This window comes from Neodiprion virginianus, chromosome 7, assembly GCF_021901495.1.
Source record: "Neodiprion virginianus isolate iyNeoVirg1 chromosome 7, iyNeoVirg1.1, whole genome shotgun sequence".
NCBI lineage: Eukaryota > Metazoa > Arthropoda > Insecta > Hymenoptera > Diprionidae > Neodiprion > Neodiprion virginianus.
Window position 1 is genome coordinate 9063396 of NC_060883.1, and position 18102 is coordinate 9081497.

An 18102-nucleotide genomic window follows, 5' to 3' on the forward strand; every position below is an offset into this window, starting at 1 on the left:
TAAATTGTTACTTTCGGCTCATACATATACCATTATCACCATTGATTGTTACCAGCCATTTCGATAACCAAATTGGAATAGAATATATTTCATCTTTTACCAGTCAAATTATATTAATCATTTATTTTGAACGACCTTCTTCCTATTTTTATTATTGTAATTGCCTCAACCATTTAAACAAACCTCACAGACCTGTACAGGTCTATAGCAGCACGATCCTACAAAATACCGGCTTATCGAAAGGTAAGTCTTTCTCTTAGTTTTAATTATTATTCATTGTCGTTACGTGGGAGCTAGATTATTCAATTAATCATTAACTACCACCGCTCAGTTCCACCCTCACCCCCACGTAACATAGGTATTAAAATTTTTGAGAAATAAGAACATTTTTTGATTTATCTAAAATATAATGAATTTATTTTTTCTAATGTAGTTTCAATTTTTTTAATAATTTTTTTTATTATATATACATTTAGTATTAAGATATTTAATCAAAACTAATTGACTCGTACAAGTAGCTAAAGTTTTTTTTATTTTATTAAATCACTTTTTATATATTTAGCGATTTAAATTCTTAGTAAATTAAGTACATATTTACATTCATATACGTATTGTGTAATAAAAAAGAGAATTGATGATATTTTGACACGACTTTTAACAAAATAAAAAATATCTCAAATATGTAGTATAATAAATTTCGAAATACAGCTATTTCTTAGTCAAAATACATTTTCCTTTTTTTTTTTCCTCAGCATTAGAGGGCATGATGCTACTGTAGAGCTTTATGATAATAACACTCTTGCATCTGTTGAAAATGTGATTATTATGATGAAGAACCAAGAGACGTCTGATTACTTACAAAATTGAATGAATTAGATGTTGAATTTCCTGTGAAAGAATGCTGTGATGAAGTATTACTCAGTGTAGACTTTGTGACACGAGAAGGTTGATTGGAAGAATAGTTCGTCGTAGAAGGTCAGGGATTGACGTGTGATAAATTAATTCAATCATATCATTTCTTATTTCGACGTTTCGGCTGTGCTCGGCTAGCCATCTTTAGACTGTTTATAGACAAAACGAAAACGAAATAATATAATATATTGCACGCTATAATTTAGGATTGCTGGCAACCATTAGTAGAAGGTGCCATGTAGTAATATAAAGTGAGGTTAGAATTGTGAGAAATGATTTACAATGTAAATTAACATATTACTCTTTACAAGAGTTGCGGAATAGCTACTGCTGATGTACTAAGCTAACATAATATATTATAATCGAACTTACATAATGACTTTCCTTACCGCTTAAGATGTTATTGGTACAACAGTGGAGGTGGAAGTGGGTATCAATTTTATTTCCCAAAATGACTGAGCAAATGGCATTATTTCGATACACGTATTTATAAAAGAGTCAAAAAACATGATAACACATTTTGAATTAAGCTAACTAAGATAATACATTTGAATTTACAGTTTACTATTTTACACTGTCTTCAGTGAGCTTAGAGCAACCAGGTAAAGTAACCTCGTTGTAATAAATGTCTTGTGGAATATTATCCAAATATCATTTTTTTTTTATCGATCGATTATGTAGTCTTTGTATTCGTTCAGAGGTTTGGTTAATTGTCGATAGATCTGGAGTTGTATCAATTGAACTTGATGGCAGGTTGACTGATGGAATTGAAGTTTTTTACAATGTATGAGCTTGATGATCTTGAATAAAAAATGTATATTTGATAGAATTTTAACCAGAAAAATGCATAAAACATGATAATAAACGTTGACTGATGGTAATGAAAACGAACACTCACTTGAGGGACTAATATTATTTGTCACAAAGTGTAATGCGCATACTCTCAATGTCTTTGAAACAGTTTTACTCATCTTTAAAACTTTAACTCAAGCGTCGAAGCGATTGAGTTTCTATTCCTGATTTAATTTATTCTTAATAATAACTACACTTTCACTCTTCCGAGGAAAATTATAAAAACGAACAGTAGCATTTTTATATGCATGACTCTCACAACCATATACAATTATACATAGCAATTTATATTGCTTTTACTTGTTATCGGTAGAAATTCCATTTTTATTAATTGAAAATAACGTTTTTATAATTATTCGACTATAATTTTTAGGTTTGTCGCAGCAAACATTACTGTAACTATTCTAATAAATATAAAGTACTGGTCATTTACATTATAACCTCATGTAAACATTACAACTGCTGACTATTTTGCGTGGTTACAGTTGTGGTCACTACTTAGCACATCAGCGTTCTAATGATCCCAATAACGGGTTATGCTTTTGCGTAGTTCGCAGATATTCATCTAGCATGCGGGAAAACGCAGTACAATTACAGGGTCGGGTCGTTTGAAGAGAAATTTCCAAACAGACTTGCAATTTTATTCGAACATTTTTAAGGCAGTAGATTAGTAATTGAGGGAAATAGGATCTCTGAAGTCGAACAAACAAAATAGTGGTGTGAATAGCATGTATGCACGGTAAAATTTATAGAAAATGCGTGTGACTGTGTGACTGCAAAATCCACACTCGTGCAGGTGTCATTTTGCAGTTTCATCAACGGCCTGTACCACTGAAACCGGATCAGACCAACCCTGGGCTGCTGAGCAAAAATTTATTGCGTTGGTGACCCCGAAAACCGCTTAAAATTTGATATCACCATTTTGAAACACTCTGTATGAGCTGCACGTCGAAATCTAATTGCAAAATTCTTGGTAACCGAAACGCACTACTGAAAATCTCAAGACTCACGAACAGGTCAGGTTACTACACAGTATAGATAAAACCCGCCAATCCGAAACCGTCGATATCAGCCGTAATGGACTCTTTGCGAGATAAAACAATAAGAGTACAGAATTATGTACAGAACCAATGTACGGTAGTTCAAGAATGTGTTTTCCACGTTCCAACATTATATTGTGTTGTGTTACTCCCGTTGATGAGGTACTGAAGAAAAATTTTTTTTGGTCAAATAGAGACAAGAATCTAACCTGTTCAATTTTGTTAAAGAACGTTTGTCGTGGATCACAGTTGTTTTTCAAACTGTTCCGAACTCATTAATAAGAACGTGATTTTCAACTTGTCTAAACTCGTGACATGCAACCGGTTGGAGATAAAACCATTCAAACAAGTTACGGGCGCGTTTCTGGGTAAGAACTCTCATTTAAAGATCCCCGATTGAAACAGAAAAGTAAAAAAGCATTGAAAGCCTCGGCCTCAGTATCCGTACATAGAGATCCCAGTAAACATGAGCCGGTTAAAATGTGGTTGAAGAAACGTTAAGGTCGTATAATTATGGTATAGGTAGAAAATATTACCGTGTTCGATATACGGTAATTTTTCAGTAAAATATTAATCGTTGTCTCTCCACAAATATTATACGATTTTCATTACACGTACATTTAAACAACGGTTTCTAGACTAATAATCAACGTTTTGTTTACTTGTTCAATTGCTAATTTAAATTCGTTAAAAACCGGTATATTTATAGATATTAAAATACAAATTTTCTACGTTTCATCGTCAACGTTTTGTTGTGGTAAGCGAGATTCGTAGTATAAACGTGTGGTAAAACCGTTTATATTTCTAGTCTTATGAACAGTTAATATACATGTTTTATTCCTTCACCGGTAACACAAGTTTAACGTTTCATTCACTGCTTTTCTACAACATTTAAACAACGGTTTCTAGACTAATAATCAACGTTTTGTTTACTAGCTCAATTGTCAATTTAAATTCGTTAAAAATCGGTATATTTGTAGGTATTAAAATACAAAATTTCTGCGTTCCATCATCAACGTTTTATTGTGGTAAGCGAGATCCGTAGTATAAACGTGTGGTAAAATCCATTATATTTCTAGTCTCATGAACAGCTAATATACATATTTTATTCCTTCACCAGTAACACAAGTTTAACGTTTCGTATAGTTACCATACCTTGCCAATATGTTCTCATTAATTGTTTAATAATTAAGTCAATACACTTTTGATCTACTGATCACATGTAATACGTGAAAATTACGTCGTACATAGACTTGTCATATCGATACACAGAATTATATACCTACTCGGGCCGAAACGTAAACAAGATTTGTTTCGTACCTTTCTGACCTTCATATCCAAGAATACTACCCTTTTCAACATAGTGAGGGCAGGAATCAACTTTTACATCATTTACTTACATATTGCGATGTTTGAATTTGGAACTATAATCATTATATTCAAGTTTTTCTCATGTTAGCAGTGACTAAAATTCAACGTTTTGTTATCCTCCTCAGCACGTTTTTCTGATTACCTTAAATTTTGTAAACAACTGGTCATTCGATTTCCAATCTTTTTTTTCATTCGATAAACTAGTAAGTATCATCAAAAATATGAAAAAATTCAGGTGACATAACACTAGAAGTGATAATTTTATTCTACGTAATATTGTAAAGTAGAACAATATGTTACCTCCATTTTTTCAAATTCTTTTCCTTGTGTTATTGTTAATTCCCCAACATAGGAAAAAAAGTTGAAAAATCGATGAACAGATTTTTTTACAAAGGTCACCAAGAAATTACGTAGTTGAGCATATAAGTGCATCCCTTCGCGGCGTCTTTATTAATTGTAAAACATACGTTTTCCTATACCATAATGTATATATTGGAATAACCTGTGCTAGGAAAGCGAGTGGCCGTAGATGAAGCTCGTGTACCATGGATGTTACATATACGTATAATGAGCGCATGTATCAAACGACAAGCGGTCGCGAAGAATCGAGAATGTCCTAGCGTGAAATACTCGCGCCTCTTCTTCTGCCTCTGATTGGCTCGCTAGGTCAGCGTGTTGTAACTCGTACGGTTCCTGCACGCTGAGAGCCGAGGACGACGCGCCAGAATGCCCCCCCCACCACCGTTCGCGAAGGCTCTCAGCTCACGCGATCAGTGAATCAGTCTAATTTGACCAACTTCCGAGGTCAGTGCACGTCCGTGTTTATGTGAGCCTTCATAAGCTGGTAAGTACAAATGTATTTTCTATTTGGAAAAATTTATCACGATGATTCAATACAGACGAAAATGACAATACAGGCGTAAATAACCTGACAATAAAAAGAAGAAACAAATACTTTGTGATTGCGTCGTACTTGCTTTTGAACGTCGCCGAAAGGATGTAGGCACAATAGAATTGCTTGTAGATAATGCTATAAGAAGCATGTCTATGGTATGGAATATATACTGATTGCAAATAGAAGCCGCAGATATTTATTGTTAGCTTCATTCTTACTTGTGCAGGCATCGTTTTTCTTTTATAAGGTTATCCAGTGAAATAGATCGCTAACACATACGTATCATGTACGAATGAACGATCATTTAGTGGCTGCATCTTTTCCCAATAAACACACAGTGGTTGAAATGATATATAATAGACCTGTCAAGACACGTTGAGAGAACGTTGAAATGGCACATAAAGATTATTCTACCTAGAATACAGGTGTTAAATACTATGTATTTTCAGGTATTTGACGGATTAGCAGTGATATCAAGGAAGTGAATGCTCCAGCTGCGGTCGAATAATAATTAAAACTTATGCGTACTGCGTACCTAGACAACGCTTTCTATAGCGTCTGTGTTCTTTTTTGAAATAATGTGCCAATACTTTTTATTATTTTACTTTGTCAGGATTGTGATTTTTTACCTAGTCCCGAGATGAAAGTTAACAATTTTCCTCGTTAGGGTATAATCATTGTATGATTATTTTGTTTCATGTTTTATTTGTTATCAAACCTCTTGTATCGGATATAAGTTTTTGTTTGTTCATGTTTACTTAATTTTACTATTTGCTATACTTCTATACTCTTGTGAGTATATCTGTACAATTGAGGTATGCGTATATGTAAAAGACTGTATGTTTATTTATACATCCCAGTCAACATTCACACAGTTACATCGTTGGCATAATAAAATGTCCGCATCAACGATACAGACAAACTGGTATATAAAAAACTACTGTTATGTTTCGGATACATTGTTAAAGCGGATATTTCGATACGTGTGCAATGTAACTATTGTCATTGTTGCCTTGGATGAAAGTACCTTATAATAAATATATATCATGTTTCGCAAAGGTGTGTGCTTTATCTCATTTAGTTGTCCTGTATTTCTCATAAGAATACATAGGTGTGGATGTAAAATAATTAATATCATTTAATTGGTGCAATGTACCATTACTGAAATAGCTAAGAATGTGAGCGTTGCTGTATCATCTAACCCCTGAGATAAGTCCATATTGACCATACAAGAAGCTTTTAACAGCTTGTGTATTAATATAGTACATGAAAAATTATACCGAAAACATATTCTCAAGTTGGTTGTTACACGTTTATCGGAACCGCGTGATATTCGATGAAGTGTATTCAATTAAACGTATAATAATTGTTTACGGATATCGTTTTTACGTTAAATCAACACACATTAAGTACGTGTATTATTATAAAAAAAATTTTCCAATGAACACGCTTATTAAACGTGTTTGAACCACGAAAAATGGTGGCTATAACAGGTATATATTAAACGTCTACGTTAACATTTAAATTGCGTTCTTTCATACTTGTTTCATTACGTTTCCGAAAACCGTAATTTCGACGTTTACTTCAACCGTGGAATATCCGGATCATAATCACTAACAGAAAACGTTGATGAGCGCAGTCGAAAAAACCTATATCAGGGCGGACATTTTTCACGAGAAAAAACGTATGTGCTGAACGATTATTCAACTATATACAACGTTATTTTTCGACGAATTTCTTACGATTTATTTACCAGCAATGTTTATTGGGATATTTAGAATGTGTAATTTGTCGGTGAAGGTCAACAAAGAAGAAATGTTTTATATTGCATTTATGTAGTTTGCGAGGTCTTAGCACAGGACCTGCCAACTGTCACCCGGCTTCTTTTTTTGCACAAAACCAAACACATAGAAGGAAAATTGTAAATCAGACTATGCAACTATTTTTGTGTATGATGTTTTGCCCGTTGGCAATAGCGTACTTCGTTTAGAGGTTACTCCACACATTATGCATTGCACATGGCTATCAGTTGTATTTTGCATGTACATAAATTCCAGAAATAAAAATTATTTTACAAACTTACTTAAATTCAAATTCCTTAGCGCTTTATACTCCGTAAGATGACAGTGGGGGTCAGGTGGGGATAACGGAGGTCGCTACGCATTGTCAGTATCGTACCTAAAATAGCGTATATCAACGTGAACTAATATGAACATCGCAGTCTCATTATACGTTGGATAAATTTTATACTTCGTCGTCCATATTTTTTGCTTTCATATGTATTAATCAACCAGAATAACAAAACCACAATTCAAATTTCACACGTCAGAACTCACGGGCAACTTTGCAACAACTGACACTCGACGGTTTGAAAAAGTTTCAAATAAACTATCAGGTTTGGAATCAATCGTTATGCTTGAAATTAACCATCACGTTTGAGTACTTGAGTACCCTCTGTGATATAGCAGGGTCTGGCTAGCGGCGAGACCCATTCGGTTACCTGAAGTGGGTAAAGTGGATAAAGCATTGAGCGGGATCTGACCGAACTGGACATGTTTGGCTTCGTCAGTGAGTCGGTCTCTCACCGGACAGAGTATAGATGTCTAGTTCAGGACGGTCGAAGAGCAAGTGACTTCCAATATCAATATTTAAGATGGTTGGCCTTAATAATTATTTAATTGCACTCGTGTTCAGAGTCAAGAAAAGGTTTACATTTTAAATTGATTTAGCTTTAGTGGCGAAAAATTTGAAATATAGTTCTACCAAGAATTTGGTGTCACTTCTTTGACCAGTCTTTTATGCCAGTTGTTATATTTATCTATGATTTTGAGATCATCAAAGTCAATTGTGTGCCTTTCCATGAATACATGATAAGCTAAAGCAGATTCATCTGGATCTCGAGTGTTTAAATCAGATGTATAATTGTTGCGATCTTTGACCTACATAACACTATTCACAACACTTGTATTTTATTTGAAATATAATGTTAGTTTGATCTAAAGTGGCAGTGTTTGATTTAAAAGGTGTGAATAAGTTATTAAGCATATTCACAATTTCATACGACACATTGATATTTTCTTTCATCAGTATACGTTTGTTATTTTGGGATAACCCTTTCATGAATGGAGGTCTACGCACTAGTTTCACGTTTTTCTTTCTAAATTTTGGATCTACTAGTATTATGCTTCTGTCAAATAAACCAATTATCACATTGTTTTAATTGCTAAGGATGATCAGATTGAAAATTAATGTATCTGTCAGACCAAGTTTCTGTCTGATACCAGTTAGTTACTATTGTTGCTTTGTCATTGATCCAGGTGTCTAAGAAGCTAATTTTTTTTCGGTTCTATTTCATAAGTTATATTTGAGTCGTAGATAATGTTTGTTAAATGCAATTACTATATGCTAGAGCTAATGTCTATGCACACAAGTTATTATTTCATCAAGATATCTTTCGTTGGAAATTAGTTCAAAAAGATGACTATTTAAAACTGTTTTCTCTAGTTTTTTCATCGCTTCATTGACTACAACTAACATTATATATAAAATGAAATACAAAGACTGTAAAAAGTTTTATGTCGGCCAATCATTGTAAGATCTCAAAAAAACGAATTACCAATCATAAATCTGTTTAAAAATTTCGAAATCCAAATAAATATGCTTTAATTCACTCATAGAAAGGCGGTGTTACGTGGGGGTGAGACATGAAAATGCGGTGGTAGTTAATGGTTATAATTAATCAAGATTGCTCTCACGTAACGACAATGAATAAAAATTAAGCACTTAGAAGACCTACCTTTCAATAAACCAGTAATGTGAGTACGTGCTACTTTATTCTTATACAGGGCTGTGAGAATTGGTTGAGGTTAAACTTGCACTGATAATACAGAATGGTAGATAGTTTAAAATAAATGGTTCAATATGATTTAATCTGGTGAAAGATAAAATATTATTCAAACAATTAGTTTATGAAAATAAACGATTTCAAATAAATAACATAAAAATCAAACGAAAGAAATTATAATGGTGACGTGTCTGAATTTAAACGAAGATAACGTCAACGAGGGAATTAATATTCACATGTAGGCCAGTTGCAGAAATAGTATATTACGTGGCAAGCGCCGAAAAGAGGTTGTTGCAGGGGATGCGATTTTACCGGGCGAACCGAAGGCAAGCCCGGTAAAACGCAAGTCCTACTCGACCTCTTTACGGCGCGCGCCACGTATTCTATTTTTCGTTCCATTTGCCGCAAATTCGGCAAAACAAAAATCATCTTCAAAAACTAGGGTATATCTACATTTGGATTCAGTCAATCATTAATCAATAAGCTTTTATTCAGCATTTATTTATGAAACCAGTTCAAATAATATTCATACTCAAAGCGTTTTTTTGATGATAGTAATAATACGTGGTTCAATTTGTTTTGAAAATATTGTAGTTTATAGTGAAATTGTGGATAGTGCATTTCCTTAATTTTATCGTTCGAATTCTGCTGTTTACTTCTTGATCAAAATTTTCCTCGTCCAGTGGTGGTGTTGGTGCATAAGCAGCCCTTGTTGATTCTGAATGAGAAAAATCTTCGACGTGATTAGTCGGTACTTGTTCTTCCAAAACTGACGCATCTTGAGATGCTGTTGATGAGTTTTCAGTAGGTTTTTCAGCTTGATTGCTTGTTGAAAACATTGAAGACTGTTGAAAATCAGAGGAGTCTGCGCGATTCTGAATGACGGACGTGGTTGTTTCTGATCTTTTATTGACTTCAAGTCCCCGAGGTGCTACTAATGAGTTTACGGCAAATGTTTCAGCTTGATTGCTTGTTGAAAACATTGAAGACTGTTGAAAATCAGAGGAGTCTGCGCGATTCTGAACGACGGACGTGGTTGTTTCTGATCTTTTATTGACTTCAAGTCCCCGAGGTGCTACTAATGAGTTTACGGCAAATGTTTCAGCTCGATTGTGTGTTGAAAACCTTGGAGACTGTCGAAAATCTGAGGAGTCTGCGAGATTCTGAACTTCGGATGTGATTGTCTTTGATCATTTATTGACTTTGCTTTCAATCTCTTTACCAATATATCCTCCAAAAACCTGGACGCAGACGCTGATGATATTTGCTGATTTGCTCTCTGAATTTTTGTTGGGGGCTCAGTTGTCTCAGCTGAAGGACAGTCGCGATAATTCATAATCTGTCGAAATACTCTTTTTCTTGTTTCTTTAGAATCAGCGTTGTAGCCTTCAGCTACTTGAGCAGATTTCCATCCTCCGTGGCGCTTTATAGTCGTCATACTAGCGCCTGTATTTGCGAGGAGAGTTGCACCAGTACGACGGAAACAATGGCCAGTGTACAAATCTGGGTTGGGCAGATTTAGGTAGAAGGCAATTACTGACGGCATTTTGGCAATTTTCTTTTTACCGATCGGTTGACGAGTGCATTTACCCTGTTGGTAATTTACGAGCAATTGATCAATTGGTGTGTCGGGTGCTCTCAGCGCTGTGTAACGTCGGTAAATGTCGTAAAACTGATCCTCAACGATAAAAGATCGATTCAAGTAATTCTTCGTATCTCGCACTTCAATAAATGCACTCGAACCATTGTTACGTGCCAGCCGGTATCCACGGCGGCGCCCTCTCTGCGCCCTACCTAACCAGCGTGCAGTTACCATAAGAGAGCCTTACGTGCTCTTACCGATAGTCGTAGATTAATACTAACACACATAGTTACCATCATAACGTCCAAATTCTTATATCGATAGTTCTCATACGCTAGATTAACCGTTATTTTATCAGTCATATTCATAACATACATGGTATGTATATTTTTTCTCATTTAACCGTTATACCTTTCAACATTAGCTTTCACATAAAACCTTTGATTTACGACCTAAACCGTAATAACCCAAAGTAATAAACACCTGCAGTAATTAAGATAATCAAGTAGACTAAACACCGGAAACATGGGAAGAGAAATCACGGATAGTTCATAGATAAAGAAACCCTTATTCTCAGAATTCAGGATAGCGCCTTCATTTTAATAATGATAAGACCAATTAACGCTCCGCCGCTTGCTTCTCTAAACCAACTACCTCGCGCTAATCCACCACCGAGATCTCATGCACGAATCAGAAATCTTACCCTCAATTATTTCATCATCCTTAACCAATCATCCGAGACCCGCGAGAAACCGCGACTCCTTTTGAACTCCTCCTACTTTTCCTGTAATTCAACCTCTCCAGAAAATAGAATAGATCAGAAGAACTTCAGACATCATAGAGAACAGATCAGATCCCCACCGAAATCCTAGAATAAAATTATTATAAGTCATTCAGAACCTTCGAGACTTGTTAACAGTTTGTCACTGCGATAGTGATTAACACCAATCTGTACCACGATTGTAAACCTACCATCGAGAACTAGAAGGAGACCGTTAATAAATGTGTAATTAACTCAAGTGTTATCATAAATAATTATTTCAATCACGCATAGTGATGGTTGGCACGAGCCCTACCTAACGAACTCTCAGAATTGTAGGCGAATTGAACGAGAAGATCTGAAGAGCTGATCAGCGGATTCCCGAGATTTACATACACCAACTACGTAAGTCAGGAGAACAATTTAAATCACGCGGCGAATCAGAATCGACTCGAAACGTTCCTCTCGGAACGTAACACCATCATCGTCAATGTACTGAATTTCTAGCCCGTGTAATTCACAACATCGTAGACAACCAGCAACACCCACAATCAAGCAAACCTGTAAAAATATAACAGGTATAAATTCACTGTAAATATTCATTTTAATTGTCAATATTAATTTTGATTGTAATTTATTTTTTAACTTACTTTTATACCGAGGTAAATCTGATCACAAGCAGTATCAAGGAAAGTTGTGATTTGTTTCCAAGTCAAAGTTTTCGAATTTTTTGGTTCGTATCGTTTTACGTTGTCTCGTAAGTATACCTTTATGAGGGGACACTCATCAATGTTAATACCGTGATTGATTCTCAACATTCTTTTCAACATTGAAATTCTGTTGTACAAAGTTGTCGGTGCACATTTTTTGGAAATTTCTTCCAAATAAACCAGAATCGCATGCTCATTTATTTTTTTCATTTTCTGTTTCTCACACCATGCTAGTAATTCGTTGTATGCAATGTGATATCTTGATGCCGATTTATTGGGTACCATAACCTCCCGAATCTTGTTAGCTCGGTTGTGTATGCTTGGTGTCACATTCTCACTGTCTTCACTTAATGAATCGTCTAATTCAATTATTTTATTGAACTCATTCATTGCACGCGTAGGAAGATTGCACGTTAAATTAAATTGCCAGGACGTTTGTTGTTTACAAGCGACTGATGTAACTGTTGTGTCCAGTAGTTATGCCGTATTGCGCAAGCGGCGCTGCAAATTTTATTGCAAGTCATGCGATTTTATCGGCTGAGTTGGCACTTAAAAACAAACCTTATCCGGTCTGAAAACAGACGCGTAATGCCGAATTTGCGGGCAATTGGAACGAAAAGGATTGATTGAATCGTTAACGCGTTGTGTCAATTGTATTACAAAAATTAAATTTAGTACGTATATATGTAGTTGCTACCTTGAAAACATTGCAACACAAAGAGTGATTTAACGATTGTCGAATCCGCGAACCCTCGGTCGAAAGAGGCACAGGGGGTAAGGGGGAACCTGTAAACAGCCCTTACCTTTGGTTGAACGACAAACAAGTCAGTCAAATCATAACATCCACAGTGTTTAGACGTTACACAGAGTCAAGAGTCCGTGGGCCAAACAAGTGAGTGTGTGCAAGTGCCCGAGAGCGATGAAGCGACCTTTGTGAAATTGTAATACTTCGGATTACCATCAAAAGCAAAAGTAATAAATGGCAATTGAGATCTACATCTTTCTCTAGTCAAACGTTTCTTTTGCATCATCTCCCGTTCCAGCTACCTCGAGATTATCATAGCAGTCTCGTGTCGGTAGCTCTGCTGCAGTTCGCGGACACATGACCCTCGGGGCGAGAGTCACAGCTAGCCAGTATCTCCTAGTTTGATTCAGGGCTAGGTGAGGAAAATCGCACCAAACTTAGCCCTCCAAGAGAAGTAAGGAAAGCTTCGTGTCGACACGCCAAGGAATGCCACCACTGAAAAAATAAGGCCCGAATAGTGCCTCTGGACGTCTTCGAGTATTAGCCAATCGATTGCGGATAGGGTGTTTTGCCGTAATACATATCTTGACCGATTTTTATTCTGCAGTTGGTCAGCATTATAATTATATCTCTCCGTTTAGATTGAATGTAACTTACATTAAATATACAATTTAACATTCATATTGGGTTTATCCGAAGAAACATACACATTAATTGGATTATATACTTCTCGCAAAAATTAAGGGAACAACAAAATTTTCGCAATTTTTTGGTGATTTTCAACAGGCTGTATTTCAGTGAAAAATGGTCGTGCAAGAAATAAAAAAACAAAGCTTTTGAAGCTTGAAGACTCTAGTTTTCGAATTTTTTAGTTAAAAATTTTTCGAAGCACTATTAGCCATGCAATCCTTGGATAAAGCACGAAGAAAAAATTTTCAAAATTTTTAACATTTTTTTTTCGCTCTACGGGCATGGAAAAATCTTTTCGAACTAAACCAATACATAGGTCGCATAGCCTGTTTATTCAGCTTTAAGATGCTTTTTTTTAAACCTCGATACGACCATTTGTCTTCGAGATATCGAATTTTGAATGCCAAAGGATCCTTTTTCACTCAACTGCCGATATCTCTGGAACTACTGGTCGCACAGCGAGCCGAAGGGCAGTTTCTTTTTCTGCAGAAAATTTCCTACAAAAATCTGTCATGGTTGATGTCAAAAAAAATTTTTTTCCACCTGCAGCGTTAACGTGAAAAAAGAACAAAAAAATGCCATTTTGCCTTTTTTTGGATAATCGATTGTATCTTCGTCAATATTGGGGGAAGAGCTTAGGTTAGAAGAAAATTTTACAGCCTAATGTACCCCAAAGGTCCCTCTAAATCGGTAGATCGATCGGTTCAGCGGTTTTCCTGGACCGATTGATTGGTTAAAAACCTTGTTCCCTTGATTTTTTCAAAATTTCAATCAATCGGTCCAGAAAAACCGCTGAACCGATCGATCTACCGATTAAGGGGGATCTTTGGGGTACATTAGGCTGTAAAATTTTCTTCTAACCTAAGCTTTCCCCCAATATTGACGAAGATACAATCGATTATCCAAAAATTCCTTGAGAAACAAAAACCTTGTTCCCTTAATTTTTTCAAAATTTCAATCAATCGGTCCAGGAAAACCGCTGGACCGATCGATCTACCTATTTCGGGGGACCTTTGGGGTACATCAGGCTGTAAAATTTTTTTCTAACTCAAGCTTTCCCCCCAATATTGACGAAGATACAGTCGATTATCCAAAAAAAGGCAAAATGGCATTTTTTCGCTCTTTTTTCACGTTAACGCTACAGGTGGAAAAAAATTTTTTTTGGCATCAACCATGACAGATTTTTGTAGGAAATTTTCTGCAGAAAAAGAAACTGCCCTTCGACTCGCTGTGCGACCAGTAGTTCCAGAGATATCGGCAGTTGAGTGAAAAAGGATCCTTTGGCATTCAAAATTCGATATCTCGAAGACAAATGGTCGTATCGAGGTTTAAAAAAAAGCATCTTGAAGCTGAATAAACAGGCTATGCGATCTAGGCATTGTTTTGGCTCGGAAAAATTTTTTTATGCCCGTAGAGCGAAAAACATGTAAAAAATTTTGAAGATTTTTTCTTCGTGCTTTATCCAAGGATTGCATGGCTAATAGTGCTTCGAAAAATTTTTAACCGAAAAATTCAAAAACTAGAGTCTTCAAGCTTCAAAAGCTCTGTTTTTTTATTTCGTGTACGACCATTTTTCACTGAAATACAGCCTGTTGAAAATCACCAAAAAATTTCGAAAATTTTGTTGTTCCCTTAATTTTTGCGAGAAGTGTAGATTCTTCAATGATTATTTGTTGTTGGACCAAAGGGATCCCCCTCGGAATACGTAATGTGTTGACCTTAACTAACCAACAAAAATCCTATGGATATACTTCCACGGATAAAATTGTATATACTTGCAATGAAACCAGTGATGGACTAAAAATAGGCAAAATTATGCTATGGTATCAACTTGAAAACTAGAGACTCTCTTTCGGAATACATGAAGGATATTATTTCCAGCCATTTACCAATTCTAAATCAAAGTGCCACCAATTCTAATGATTTTAATTCTACTTTAAAGTGCTCATACAATAACATTTTTTCCTCAACTGATGACTAGAGAAACTTGTCAGCTATTCTGGATTTACAATATTTAACAAATGGCGAAACGATAATTCAAATGATGTTGAAGAGAATTACTTGAATTGAATTATCTTCAGATCCGAAGATCAGCGAGATTGAGAGCCGTCGAGTCGTGTCGGTCAGTATTCGTGAAATTCTGGACCGGAGCCTCACCTCGATATCAGAAGGTTTGTTGAAAACGAAACGATGATAATAAGGGACTTGGTTTTTATGGATTTAGAGTTTGTATAGATGTGCCGAAAACGTTTTTGATCAAAAATGTTGATATCGTTCACTTACAAATTGGTTATGGCTCAAAATGATTAAAATATCATCAGATTAGAAACAATTGGTAAATAGTAACGGTGATGTAGTTGATTATGATTATTGACTATATATAACTGTACTACCTGATTCTGTTGAATCAGGGTGAAACTTCATCAGATTTCGGAAAATGGAATAATGACAAAAATGTTTGTTCGCGAAATAACGAAATTAATATGGAACAGAAAAAGTTGAAATTTAGGGGATAGTGAATCCTTTCCAATGAACACTATAAATCAAAATGTTTAATGTTTTAGGAGAATGCTCGAGACTTTAGACCAGTCACAACTAAGATTTTCTGATGTTACTCTGCTCAGAAGGCCTAACTCGGGTTTCGTCCACGCAACACGCGACTTGAAGGCCGAAAGATGTGACTTCTTACGCCTGAGTATCCGCCTGCAACTGCAACTAAACAGTACAGTAATTAGCCATTGAGGTGTGAGGTCGACCTCCCTGTTGCCGATCCACATTACGGGTATTACGCTGGAGTGCAACTTAAGTGCTCCAACGGTGCTTTATATCGTCGAATACATATTAAGAATATTAACAAAAGATATCTTGATGAATATTTAATTTTGTCAAGGTAGATCAGGTTAAAACACTTGATTTATTATTAACAACATTTCGGTCGTGCTGCCCGCCGATTATCTTTAGACTGGAAACAATTGATGCAAATAATTATTTGTTTCGGACAATCCAAAGTATTTAAATTGATATTTACAGTAGTTTGAAATTACTTACAATTGAATTTGATTTAATTACAATCTTTTCAGGATTGAATTACATCATGCATTCTTTGGTTATGTATAACTATGGTATAGTGGCACTTTTCTCCCGCATATGTGTGAAAAACGAGATTTGCCGCAAATACGATAAAATATGTTACAAATTGATGAATAACATCTTAGCTCTCGGTATGTGGCATTTGGTAGGACTAATTCCGTGAATGCGATGAAAATGTGTAACAGGTGATAAGGAAATTTGCACGCTATTCAACTTCCTACAATATGATTCTTCAGTGGTGGAACATACAGTTGACGCTTGTGCTGCAGCGTGTGGGTGAGTACGGCCAACACCAACATTTGCATAAGATTTAGAAACAGAAAGAGAAAGAAAGAGTGAAAAAAGGAGAAAGAGACAGAATGCACAGCTGTCAATCGTTTCTTCTATAAGGGCCAGACAATTATTTTTATTTTATTTCCAATAAAAAACAAAATTTTATGACATTTTAAAGAAAGTATATATGTAGGTGGGGAGTGTCCGGCCTTCTAACCCTCCAGTAGGGGCTTTGCCTCTTCCTACCGTACCAAGAAGTGCAGTCCTGAACCTGCTCCCTCACACCAGCTCCCACCGACCCATACCCATATACTACTTGTATGCATTTTGGAGGATGAATTTTTTTGTTGTTGGTGTAAATGATTTTAATTTTGCACCCAATATTGCGGAAGATATATCAAGTCTCTATTCAAGTCAATAATATGGTCAGAGTTGAGTCAGAAATAAATTCCTATATGTAACACAGAAATAAAAGTCGACTATTCCCTTGGGTGATTACTGCCCTCGCTTCGCTTGGATAGTAAACCGATGCGCTGTAATGATTTCCGACTATATTTACTTGTTATATAATGTACTATTGGAATAAGGTACGTCGGGGCGTGAAAAGCACACATTTGACTTTGACGATGTCGAAACCATAAACATAATAATTGGCATAAAAGACTGATCATAGAAATGATAGACATATTAAAAAACAATACTGTGAACAAAAGAAAAGGCATTCCAAACTTAAACCATCTCTTATTCTGACATCATCTAATGGTAATGTTGCAAATTCTTGCCAAAAGTATATTTCATATTTTTCGCCACTAAAGTCAAATCAACTCAAAATAGGAACCTTTCTTGCTTCTGTACACTATTGTAATCAGATCACTATGAAGGTCAGCTATCTCAAATATTGATGTTGGAAATCACTTCCTATTAACCGCAATAAATTGGACATATAAAGCGTTAAGTAATCTCAATTTAACCCATTAACGCCCGAAATGACACTTTTCATATAGTCACGTTTGACCGATTGCCAACAACGCTAGGACAATGGGATTTTAATAAAAATTTGTACCTGACTATTTCCAAGGGTGCTCTTTCAGAATATCGAAGTTAGAAGACATTAAAATTAGATTTTATGTGGAAAATTGACAATAAAAAAAAAACAGCGAAATTTCGGTGTAGTTTTTTTTAAAAACTATTTACATCGAACCTTTATAATACTCGAATCAGACTCTTTTCTGCAAAAATCGTGGAATTTTTATGTGTACTTTGAAAACCTATTGGTTAGGAATATATTTTTATCAATTATTTGCAAAATAGCGGCTCGAAAAGGGTGAAATTTCACGT

The 18102-nt window shown here is 35.5% G+C and overlaps 1 long non-coding RNA gene across 1 annotated transcript; it reads left to right on the plus strand.

The window, feature by feature from the left end:
* Positions 1-4919: 4919 nt before the first annotated feature.
* On the plus strand, positions 4920-6128 carry LOC124308911 (uncharacterized). The gene is made up of 2 exons (XR_006909141.1): positions 4920-5019; positions 5520-6128. It is a non-coding gene; the product is annotated as an uncharacterized LOC124308911 (long non-coding RNA).
* The last annotated feature ends 11974 nt before the right edge of the window (positions 6129-18102 follow it).